Raw genomic sequence first — 12,265 nt, forward strand, 5'->3', positions numbered from 1 at the left:
TGTCTCTGGTGGTAAACCTTTATCACCATGTATTCATATTGTTTGTCTGCTTCTGCTAGACCTGTGTGTTCATGGGAGGTACCAATATGTGTAAATGGCTTCTGTTAGTTTAGAGCTGGGGCAGATCTGCAAATGGTCCTGAGGTCAGCTGCTGGAGGCTAAGACCAACAAGTAGTTAGCATAATTATGCGAGAAATCTGTTAGAAGGCTAATGGACTTTGATATTCAGCAAGGGCTGAAAATCAGCATTGTATTACCCTGCTGCTGGATGAATGGCTGAAGGCAATCCCCTAACCTGATAATCCTTTTATTGTTTACCAAACCTTACCATTGGAATGTCTCTTTGCTTTGCAAAAGGGCAAATGTGTAGTCTAGTAAATAAAAAGCTAATGGGTTTGGGCATTCGGGGAACCCCTGCTAGAGAGTAAGGTCTCCACCTGGCTCCCCCCATGCCTTCTAATTTATATTTCTTGTCTAGTGTATCCATTTGTGCACAGCCCCTTCTCCAGACCTTGAACCCTAGCCAGATGGATGCAGCAGTCACATCTAGTGCCTCGAAAAGGGACATGGAGAAGAAGATTTGCCTGAGTGAAAAAAGAAGAAATTCACCGGAAAGGTGGGATCACTGGAAAGGTGGGAAGTGCACCGAAAAAGGTGGGGAAAACTCACTGCGCGCAAAGCCCGCGCCAGCTTTGGAAGTCGTGAACCATAAAGTGGGCGGGAACGTCTTTTCAAGCCAGGCTATAATGGGGAAGAATTTGAGTAAAAGGCAAAATTATCATAGTAAATTTTTATTTATTTATTTTTATTTATTTTTTAATTTCTTTATTGATTAAGGTGTCACATATTTGTCCTCATCCCCCCATTACCATCCCACACCCCTCCCCACAGATGCCCCCACCCCCCTGTTGTCCTTAACCATTGATTAGGCTCGTATGCATGCACACAAGTCCTTTGGTTGATCTCTCCCCGCTACCCCCACCTTCCCCCACCCACCCGCTGAGGCCCGATAGTCCAATCGATGCCTCCTTGTTTCTGGTTCTGTTCTTGTTCATCAGTCTATGTTGTTCATCATTTCCCCTAGATTAGCGAGATCATGTGTCACTAGAAATATACTTATAAGAACCGAATGTGAGACGAGCAATAATAGTTATGCTGACAGGCAAATGAATCAGTCTATAGTGAGTTTCTTTCTGGAACAACAGTTCTTTTGAGACCCAATTTCAATGTCCACCAGTTCCTTATGTGTACATGTCAGCACTGACTTTTCAGCTCTGGATGGTGGACAAATGGTGGTAATGCAGGTCCGACTCCCTCTGGTTTGGTCTCGCCTGGACCCAGGGGCACGGCTTCACTCGGATTCAGGGGCACGTGGCCTCTCCCAGACCCAGGGTCGCGTGGCCTCTCCCGGACCCAGAGGGGCGGCCTCACCCAGACCCGGGACCCAGCCTCACCCGGATCCAGGGGCGCACGGCCTCACCCGGACCCGGGGTCCAGTTTCACCCGGACCCAGGGGCGCACGGCCTCACCTGGACCCGGGACCCAGCCTCACCTGGATCCAGGGGCGCATGGCCTCACCCGGACCCAGGGGCGCGTGGCCTCTCCCGGACCCAGGAGCGTGGCCTCACTTGGACCCGGGACCCAGCCTCACCCGGATCCAGGGGCGCACAGCCTCACCTGGACCCGGGATCCAGCTTCACCCAGACCCAGGGGTATCATTGTAAATTTTTAGCTTGTATGCTCAAGGATAAAGAAATTAAAATGTGCCGAAACCGGTTTGGCTCAGTGGATAGAGCGTCGGTCTGCGGACTGAAAGGTCCCAGGTTCGATTCCAGTCAAGGGCATGTACATTGGTTGTGGGCACATCCCCTGTGTGGGGTGTGCAGGAGGTAGCTGGTCGATGTTTCTCTCTCATCGATGTTTCTAGCTCTCTAGCCCTCTTCCTTCCTCTCTGTGGAAAATCAATAAAATATATTTTAAAAAATTTAAAATGTCAAAAGGTACTCTCTTAAATCAGGCTCAAGGAAAATGAGTGCCCTTGTCATCTTTAACTATGTGGGCTCTTGTTCAAACTGCATTATGCCTAATTCGTATTGGGGATCAAAAGTCTGTTATACCTAAGGCCTCAGATCCTCTGCCTCCAGTGTGGAAAGGCTCAACAGCTAGAGAAAATGGAGCTATCAGTCCTCTCACTAAAGAACTCTTTAATGCTTTGTCTGAAAATTACCATATGACACCTTGGGACAGGCAGATTTTAGCTAAAATAACTTTAGACACCAGTTAATGCTATGAAAAGCAGAATAGAATAAGACCTGTGAACAACGGACTAACATCTGGGCTGCATTCTGGCTGTAAGTCCCAAGCAAATGTAAAACATCTGAAAAAAATCATGAAAAGAACTCTGATTTATTAAGTCTTGCCTATATGTTAGGGGCGCTTGTCTGTTGATTGTTGTTTTATCTGTCTGTGTTGTTTATTGTTAGTTTATTAAGCATGCCTTTGATTTAATTTAATTTAATTATTTAATTTAATTTAATAAGAAAAGAAACCTAGGTGGCTAGGTCATTTACTGAATTTCCCCAGAGCAAACAGGGTGTGGGGGTGGGGAGACACATGGCCAATGGTACATGTTCTAGGAGACAAAGGAAGGTAGAGATAACTAAAAAGACCCCAGCCCATTAATTACTAAGTCTTTTGGTGATACTATAAAATCGATGCACGCTCTTGAGAGTGCTATTAAAAGTCTCATTTTCGCCATGTTTTTATTTCCCAGTCCATCATTTGAAATTTAGATAGATAAGACATTTCTCACAACTTAAGGGATGCATCTGGGATTTCTGTTCCTGTGAAGAGAAAAAGGCTAGCTTAAGAGAAAGGCATACCCTGCCCGATTTGGGGTGACCTCTTGGACTGAGCCCCATCTCTTTACAAATGCAATAGGATAAACCCAAGACTGTTTTTCTTTGAAAGATGGAGAAAATGACACAAGGAAAATATACAGGTGGATTTAGGCAACAGAATTAGTATTTCCATAATAATGGGTAGTTCTTGAATATTAATGGACCGCATTCCAAGGTTAACATTAAAAGCCACTGGCCCTAACCAGTTTGGCTCAGTGGATGGAGTGTCGGCCTGTGGACTGAAAGGTCCCAGGTTCGATTCTGGTCAAGGGCATGTACCTGGGTTGTAGGCACATCCCCAGTAGGAGGTGTGCAGGAGGCAGCTGATCGATGTTTCTCTCTCATGGATGTTTCTAACTCTCTATCTCTCTCCTTTCCTCTCTGTAAAAAATCAATAAAATATATATATTTTTAAAAAGCCACTGAAAGTCAGTAAGTTATCTCTGTTACAGAATTTGCCAAAGTAAATGCTTTAGATGGTAATAATTGGCTCTAGAATCTCAAAATTGTTAAAACATAAATAAATAAATGTAACTAAAATGAAGGATTTGTGGTGGAGCTTTTCAGTAATAATTATAGGTATACTAGAGGCCCGGTGCACGAAATTCATGCATGGGGGGGTCCCTTAGCCTGGCCTTCACCCTCTCCAATCAGGGACCCCTCAGGGGGATGTCTGACTGCCGGCAGTCAGACATCCTTCTCACAATCCAGGACTATTGGTTCCTAACCACTCACCTGCCTGCCTGCCTGATCACCCACTAACTGCCCTCCTGCTGGCCTGGTGGCCCTCCAACGGCCCCCCTGCCAGCCTGGCCCCCCTTAACTGCCCCCTGCCAGCCTGGCTGCCCCCAACTGCCCCCCTGCCAGCCTGGCCACCTCCCAACAGCCCCTCTGCTGGCCTGACTGCCCTCTAGCTGCCCCCCTGCCAGCTTGCCTGGCCACCTCCCAACTGCCCCTACTGGCCTGGCTGTCCTTCAGCTGCCCCCTGCTGGCCTGCATGACTATCCCCTAACTGCCCCCCACCAGCCAGCCTGGCCACCCCTAACTGCCCCCCCTGCCAGCCTGGCTGCCCCCAACTGCCCCCTGCCAGCCTGGCCACCCCTCAACTGGCCCCCTGCCGGACTGGCCACCCTCCAGCTGCCCCCCTGCCAGCCTGCCTGACCACCCCCCAACTGCACCCCTGCTGGCTTGCCTGGCCACCCCCAACTACCCCCTTGCTGGCCTGCCTGGATGCCCCCAACTGCCCCCTTGCTGGCCTGCCTGGTCACCCCCCCAACTGCCCCCTGCTGGCCTGACCGCCCCACTGGCCTGCCTGGTCGTTCCCCAACTGTCCCCCTGCCAGCCTGGCCACCCACTACTGCCCCCTTGCCTGACTGTCTGGTCACTCTCCAACTGCCCCCCTGCTGGCCTGGTCACCCCCTAAGTGTCCGGAAGGAAGTCAGATGTCTGGAAGATGTCCAGTCACCCAGTCTAATTAGCATATTACCCTTTTATTAGTATAGATTAATGGTGGGGGTCCAGTTGCTTGGGGGGGCGGGGGAGAGACTGGCTTCACTCTCTATTGAAGGAGGGGGCCAGCTGCGTTTCCTGCAGCAGTAACCTTAGATGTTATCTAAGGAAAAATGTAGCAGTTTTAAAAATCAAGCTGCTAGGTCAAGCCTCAAACAGTTTTCCAAAGTCTTTGGTAACTTAAAACTTTGGAGTTTACTGAATTAAATAATAAAACTTATTAAATATCTAGGTATTTTAAAATGACAAAATACTGAAATATAAATCTGAGTTTGCCTCATATGAAAAATATAGAGGACAGAATTGAATCTATTAATTAAATATGTCTTGTATTTTATTTGAAATATATCCTTAAAAATGTTAAGGTATTACTAATCTAAGAAATGCTAACTATTTAACTTGCCACCTAAAATTTAAGACTTCTAAGAGTTTAAAGTTCAAATTAAGTTGGGAGAAATCATATGGTTGTGATAACAAAATGCATAAAGTATAGAAATTTATTTTTAAGAAAATAATTCTTGTATTTTCTCTGGAGAAATTAGTAGTTCAAAATATATTGTAGTCCTTATGTGTACTATGTGTAGTAAAATTTCAACCTAAGATATAATATTTTATATGGTCTAATTTAAAAATGAGGATTAATTCTATGGTCTGAACCAAATTTTTAATATAAAATTCAGTTTAAATTTAATTAATATCTTTTAGAATAATTACAAAAAGTATATAATATAATCTTTGGATTATGTATATTTGATAGTCTTTCCAGGTTAAATTTCAAGACTTTAACTCAGAGATAGCTTTGGGACATTTCAAGAGCCCTGGAATGATTCAAGGATTTATTCTCTCTTAAAATAAATATTTTTGAACTAAATTAGGCTCTAATATACTTGAAATCACATGGGACGCTTTATCAAGTAAAAATTAATAACTGTGTCCTATTTATATACATATATTTTAAATGTTATAAAAGTTTCAACTTCTAAGGGAGGGCAAGACAAAGTTGCTGAATACTTCTTAAGCAAAACCAGATTACTCAGCTACAGAATTTTAAGACAAAAAGCCTCAGATAGCCTGCTCTTTAAATAGACTGGGGAAGGGGATGGCATCTGTGTTTCATAGGTCAAATGTATAAGTTTACTTACTTTACTTTTTCAATAAAGGTGCCTACTTTAGTTACTTAATAAATTAGCTTTCTACAATATAATCAAGGTCTCATATAAACTTATTTATATGAGAAGCCAATATTTTATGAGCAACCTGGTTATAGTAAAGGTCAAAGTAAAAATTTGCATACATATGCAAATGAACACTAGCCAAAAAGAATGTTGCTTAAAAGTAAATTTTAAGCTTAATAAAAAGGAGAAATTTTAAAATCTCTTCTGCTAATATTTACAAAGTAAACTAAAAGTTATTATTCAAGCATTAAATCTCACCATTAATAAGACACCATAAGTAAAAAGAGAGTTACTTTTATTTGATATGTATGCATTACCATATGGGCCAGCATCTGAAAAGCAACCAACTTTGTTGCTGTTTAAAAGAAAGAAAAAAGTTTTTAAAGGAAATTCCCTAAATGTGGCCTAGAAATTACTCTGGGAGAGAAAACAGAAGATTTCCTTCAAATATCTAGAAAGCTGTAATTAAAAATCAACGTATTAGGCCTCAAAAAGAAAGTAAATAATTTGCTTCTTGCCTCCCTAAACAAAGCTTATGTCAATATACTCAAGGACTGATAGCAGAAATTCAATTACTGTCATTTACTGTCCACACCCAAGGACAAATGAAGTTAAAAAATAAGCCTTATTTAAATTGGCAAATTGAAATAAGTGAATGTTCAGGGGAACTTAATTGTACTAGGCAGGAACCTATTCCTGGAGCATTAACTATTTTTTACTGATAGTTCATCTCATGGTAAAGCTGCTTATCATGCAATGAATTTAGACCAAGTCATCCAGACCAGTCATACTTCTGTGCTAAGAATTGAATTAAAAGCTATCAAGGATACATCACAAGATTTTCAAAAGCCAAAATATTGTACAGCAAACAAAAAATGTCCCCCTTGCATGTTAAAACAAAAAAAGGGGGAAATAGTGGAGAAATATCCTGTAAGTAAACTATATCAAGCCTTTATTACTTTAAAATTTTACTTTAAATATTTTCACTTGTAATGCTGATGGAAAGACACCCATGAAAATATACTGGTGTCAGAATAAGCTAAAGGAAAATGGTCTGGTTAAATGGAAAGATCCTGAGTCTAGTTTATGGAAGGGTCCCTTTATTAGCCTTTGGTTGAGGATGTGCTTGTGTACTTCTAGAAAACTCCTCCAAGCCCATGTGGATTCCTGCAACAATGAATCTGAGAGAGGAACTGCTCACCCTGTACCTGTAGCTGCAGACGGGACGAGACAGAGGAGTAACAGTCCAGAGATGGGGGATGGTAAAGACGCCTTTTCATGCTAGCAGTCATCAGCTGTGCGTCAGTGCAAGTTGCCCTGGACCAAGCCAAAGAAGGTCGGCCTGCATTGCCATTGCCCACTGTTTGTCTACCATCCAGAACTGGAATATTATTGCTGTCATGTAACAGGGGACAGTGATTGGGAAGGGGACTCAAAGAAGTGATGGCCCAGAAAGGAGCCTATTGCAAACTAGTTCCTTAGATGCCTGACAACAATTTTTAAAAGGACATGAAAGAACTCAATCCTTTTCATTGAATTTAAAATTTTTAAAAGGACCTGAGCTCTACAAGCGGCATACTCCTTTAAACATCTATTAAGAAAACAAAAAAGGGGGAAATGCCAGAGCCTAAGACCAACAAGTAGTTAGCATAATTATGCAAGAAGTCCGTTAGAAGGCTAATGGACTTTGATATTCAGCAAGGGCTGAAAATCAGCATTGTATTACCCTGCTGCTGAAGGCAATCCCCTAACCCAGTAGTCGGCAAACCGCAGCTTGCGGCTCTTTGGCCCCTTGAGTGTGGCTCTTCCACAAAATAACACGTGCGGGCGTGCACGTATAGTGCAATTGAAACTTCGTGGCCCATGTGCAGAAGTCGGTTTTCGGCTCTCAAAAGCAATTTCAATCATTGTACTGTTGATATTTGGCTCTGTTGACTAATGAGTTTGCTGACTACTGCCCTAACCTGATAATCCTTTTATTGTTTACCAAACCTTACCATTGAAATGTCTCTTTGCTTTGCTAAAGGGCAAATGTGTAGTCTAGTAAATAAAAAGCTAATGGGCCCGGGCATTTGGGGAACCTCTCCGCTAGAGAGTAAGGTCTCTACCTGGCTCCCCTCATGCCTTTTAATTTATATTTCTTGTCTACTATATCCATTTGTGCGCAACCCCTTCTCCAGACCTCGAACCCTAGCCGCAAATGAATGTGGTGGTCACAGTCAGCCTCCACCCATCAGCTACTCTGCCTCCCCTCTGATGTTGCCTGGTCTCCCTCCAGGGCTTTCCAAAGAGAGTCTTTAGGGTAGACCAGGCTAACTTAGCTTGGACTAGTGGGCCCCCTACTTAGAGATTGCAAGGCAGGACACTCAATGAGGGGAAATTAGTCTCTGCTTCAAAGCCAAACTCCTCAGTTTCTACCAGAGAATCAAACTCTAGTTCTCCCTAAGGGGGCTTCCTGCAGGTTCAGGTTGGGTACAGGAACCTGTGATCCTTTGGTCCATGGGCTGATGCTCTAACCACTGAGCAACTGGCTAGGGCTATATTTACTATATCTTTAAGGTCTCACTGTGTTCATCCATTTTCCCCCTAAGTTTTTTGAGCATTCTTATAATCATTGTTCTGAACTCTCGATCTAGTACCTTGCTTGCCTCCATTCCACTTAGTCCTTTTTCTAGGGATTTCTTCTGTTCTTTCATTTGGGTCATGCTTCTTTGCCTCCCCATTTTGGCTGCCTCTGTATTTGTTCATATGTATTAGGTAGACCTGCATGTCTCCAAGTCTTGGTATAATAGTCTTATGTTATAGGTGTCCTATGGTACAGTCTACCTGATCACCCCAGCAAGGTGCTCTAGGAATGTTCCTTGTGTGGGTTATGTTAGTCCTCCTGTTGTAATTGTTTTGATTGCTATTGGCTTTTATGTGCCTGGGTCAAACCTCAGGATGGCTGAATATGAAGATCAACCTTGTACAAGTTGCTGTGTGGGTGCTGACCACACAAAACAGAATTCACCCCAGCAGGGTCTGGTACCTATGAGATCTTCCTTTGAATAGGCTACCTATGGAGCTAATTTGGTCCTTCTCTTATGTGGTCTAACGCAGCGGTCACCAACCTTTCGGAACTCACAGACCACCAGTTGGTTCTGGGGCCTTTTGGGAGGGTCTCTGGTGTAGGTCAATGTTAGATGCTGCCCGTGACTGGCCCTGGGCTACCTGTTTGGAGCTACAAAGCAATTTAGTTTGTGGCTGTCTTACTGGGCTTGGGTGAGCATGGGAAGGGTCAAGCTGGGTACCAAGACTGGCTTCCACTAGCACTAAGCCTGGGGACAGGTCAGCAAAAGGCCCAAATCACTCTGAGATCTGCCTCCACCTGCCAGCTGCCTGTTAGGCTCAGTGGCTTAAAAAACTGCTGGTGGCACTTGAGTTGCATGAGTTAGTTTTTTAGTGAGTCACCAGGTAGGTGTGAGTGGTGTTCAGCAGGCTGATACAGATTCAAACTTGGTGCCAGTGCTGGGTCTAAGTCCACTCAGCAACAGTCCCAGGGTGCACCAAAGAGAGATGTACCCTGCGGACCTTTGTGGTGGGATGGGGTCTCAGGGAGACTTCAGGTGAGGCCAGCAGAGTTTACCAGCCCCAAACAGACCAAGATTCAGCTGTGTGAAGGGAGGGCTCTGCACACGTTGGGCATGCAAGGGGAACGTGACCCCAATCCTAGAGCCAGCCATACAAGTGTCTATTCTGGATTCTGCCTGGACCTTCTGTAGAGCCCAATGTTGGCAGGGTGGGGTTGCCAGGAGTCCAGAAGGTGAGACTAATGGATCTTCTATGAGGGAGTGGCAATGTTAGGCTTGTGGGAAGGTGGGGGGAATGAGCCCTGCCCAAGGGCCACACAACTCAGTCTTTGAAACCCACTGAATCTATCCAAATCTCTACACACTGGAAACAGGAAGCTGAGTCCTCTTTAGGGTATAAGCTCTATAGGGTGGGGCAATAGGGAGTTAGGAGGGTGGGGCTTCTGGATTCCCCCAAACCAATGCCATATGGAGGTGAGTGCTTGAACAAGAAAGATGGGGTCTGCAGTGTAAGTGACTTAGCATGGGGACCCTGGTGGCTGACACTTCAATGCTCTCCCTCCAACCCAGTCTCTCCCCATATGACCCTATTCCCCTGTGAGCCACCCTCTCTCTGCTGGAGCTAAGGGTGAGTGGCTGAAAATGAGCTTTTGTGTGTTGGCTCTTTAAGGGGACTCCTGTCTCTCCCTGGTGGATTCTCAAAGCCGGATGTTATGTGGGCTCCTCTTCTCAGCTCTGGTGCTCTGGGCTGGGGAGCCTTGTATATGGTTGAGACTCCAAGCTCCTCAGGGGGAATCTTTGCAGCTGAGATATCCCTCCAGATTCTCAGCTGCTGTCCCTGGGAGTGGGGCCAGCCCTTTTTCCACCTCCACCCTTCCTACCCATCTCAATGTGGCTTCTGTAAATCCTTGGTTATAAGATTTGTGTTAGCCAGTTCTTAGTTGATTAGTCAGGTCAATTGTTCTATGATTTAGTTGTAATTCCAGATTGGTCTTAGGAGGAGGTGAGTGCAACCTCCAACAACTCCACCAACATCTTCAACACTTACCAGTATTTTATTTCTTTACAATAATTTTAATTTGGATTTCAGCCTTGCTTATGTCTTGGGAGATCCAACTATCTACCAAAATGTAAAAGCACAGAATGTTTATTCTTACCAATGTCTTTTCTACATCAGCATTCAAAGTTCTGTCATTTTCCATGGTGATGATTTTATTTATGGCTTTTATAATCTCTTGGTTAGAAGTTATGACCTTGGTACAGGCTATTAGGCTACCTTCTAGTTATAGTATGAGCTCTAAAAAAAACACTCTTGCACAAATTCATTATGTTTTCTTGGTACCTATTTGAAATAATTACCCTTTTACTTAAGGCATAGATTCCAGCATATATTGAGATGAACATTCTGTGGTTGAACTTTATCAAAAGTTTTCTTATTGCTACAGTTTATTGGTTTAATTGTCACAAGCTTAATTTAAGACATTGCATTACCTGTGGATCCATATGTCAACTGGAAATGTTGCTTCATTCCACTTGCAATTCATTATCTTGAGGAAATTGAAAAGCCTATATCAATAATTTCTGAATATGTTGCCATGTTAAAACTAATTAAAACTTACAGCTATAATAAGAATAATAATTTAGACCCCACCGATATACGAAGGATTGTTTAAAAATACTATGAACAACTCTATTCCAACAAACTGGACAACCGAGAGGAAATGGACATATTCCTAGAAAAATATAACCTTCCAAAACTCAATCAGGAAGAACCTAAACATCTCAATAGGCCAATAACTACGGAAGAAATTGAAGCAGTCATGAAAAAGCTTCCAGCAAACAAAAGCCCGGGGCCAGATGGCTTCACAGGGGAGTTTTACCAAATATTCAAGGAAGAATTAAAACCTATCCTCCTCAGATTATTCCAAAAAATTCAAGAGGAAGCATCACTTACAATCTCCTTCGATGAAGCCAGCATCACCCTAATACCAAAACCAGATAAAGACAACACAGTGAAAGAGAATTACAGGCCAATATCCCTCATGAACATAGATGCCAAAATCCTCAACAAAATTATAGCAAATCAAATCCAGCAGTACATCAGAAAGATCATACACCATGACCAAGTAGTATTTATCCCAGGAATGCAAGGATGGTACAATATCCACAAATCAATAAACGTGATACATCACATAAACAAATTGAGAGATAAAAATCACATAGTCATATCAATTGATGCAGAAAAAGCATTTGACAAAATCCAACACCCTTTCTTGATAAAAACTCTCAATAAGGTAGGAATAGAAGGCTCATACCTCAACATAATAAAAGCCATATATGATAAACCCACAGCTAACATCATACTCAATGGGCAAAAACTAAACCCATTTCCCCTAAGAACAGGAACAAGACAGGGATGCCCACTCTCACCACACCTGTTTGACATAGTACTGGAAGTATTAGCCATTGCAATTAGACAAGAAGAAGAAATAAAAGGCATCCAAATTGGAAAAGAAGAAGTAAAGTTGTCCTTATTTGCAGATGACATGATATTGTAAATAAAAAACCCTAAAGACTCCATCAAAAAACTAATAGACTTAATAAATGAATTTGGCAATGTAGCAGGATACAAAATTAATGCCAAGCAATCTATGGCATTTCTATACACCAATAGTGAACTTACAGAAGAGAGACTAAAAAAGCAATCCCATTTACCATCACACCAAAAAAATTAAGATAACTAGGAATAAACTTAACTAAGGAGGTAGAAGACCTATACGTGGAAAACTACAGGACACTGAACAAAGAGATAAAGGAAGACGTAAACAGATGGAAGAACATACCATGTTCATGGATTGGTAGAATCAACATCATTAAAATGTCCATACTACCCAAAGCAATCTATAGACTCAATGCACTCCCCATTAAAATACCAACGGCATATTTCACAGACCGAGAAAGAACTCTCCAAAAATTCATCTGGAATAAAAATGACCCCGAATAGCCACAGCAATCCTAAGAAAGAAGAACAAAGTAAGTGGGATCTCAATACCAGATTTCAAGCTATACTACAAAGCCACTGTTCTCAAAACAGCCTGGTACTGGCACAAGA

At 42.9% G+C, this 12,265-nt stretch overlaps 1 pseudogene; it reads left to right on the forward strand.

The window, feature by feature from the left end:
- The first annotated feature begins 527 nt into the window (after positions 1 to 527).
- LOC114227287 (probable G-protein coupled receptor 160) lies at positions 528 to 10,826 on the forward strand (annotated as a pseudogene).
- The last annotated feature ends 1,439 nt before the right edge of the window (positions 10,827 to 12,265 follow it).

This window comes from Eptesicus fuscus, chromosome 9 (genome assembly GCF_027574615.1).
Source record: "Eptesicus fuscus isolate TK198812 chromosome 9, DD_ASM_mEF_20220401, whole genome shotgun sequence".
Lineage (NCBI taxonomy): Eukaryota > Metazoa > Chordata > Mammalia > Chiroptera > Vespertilionidae > Eptesicus > Eptesicus fuscus.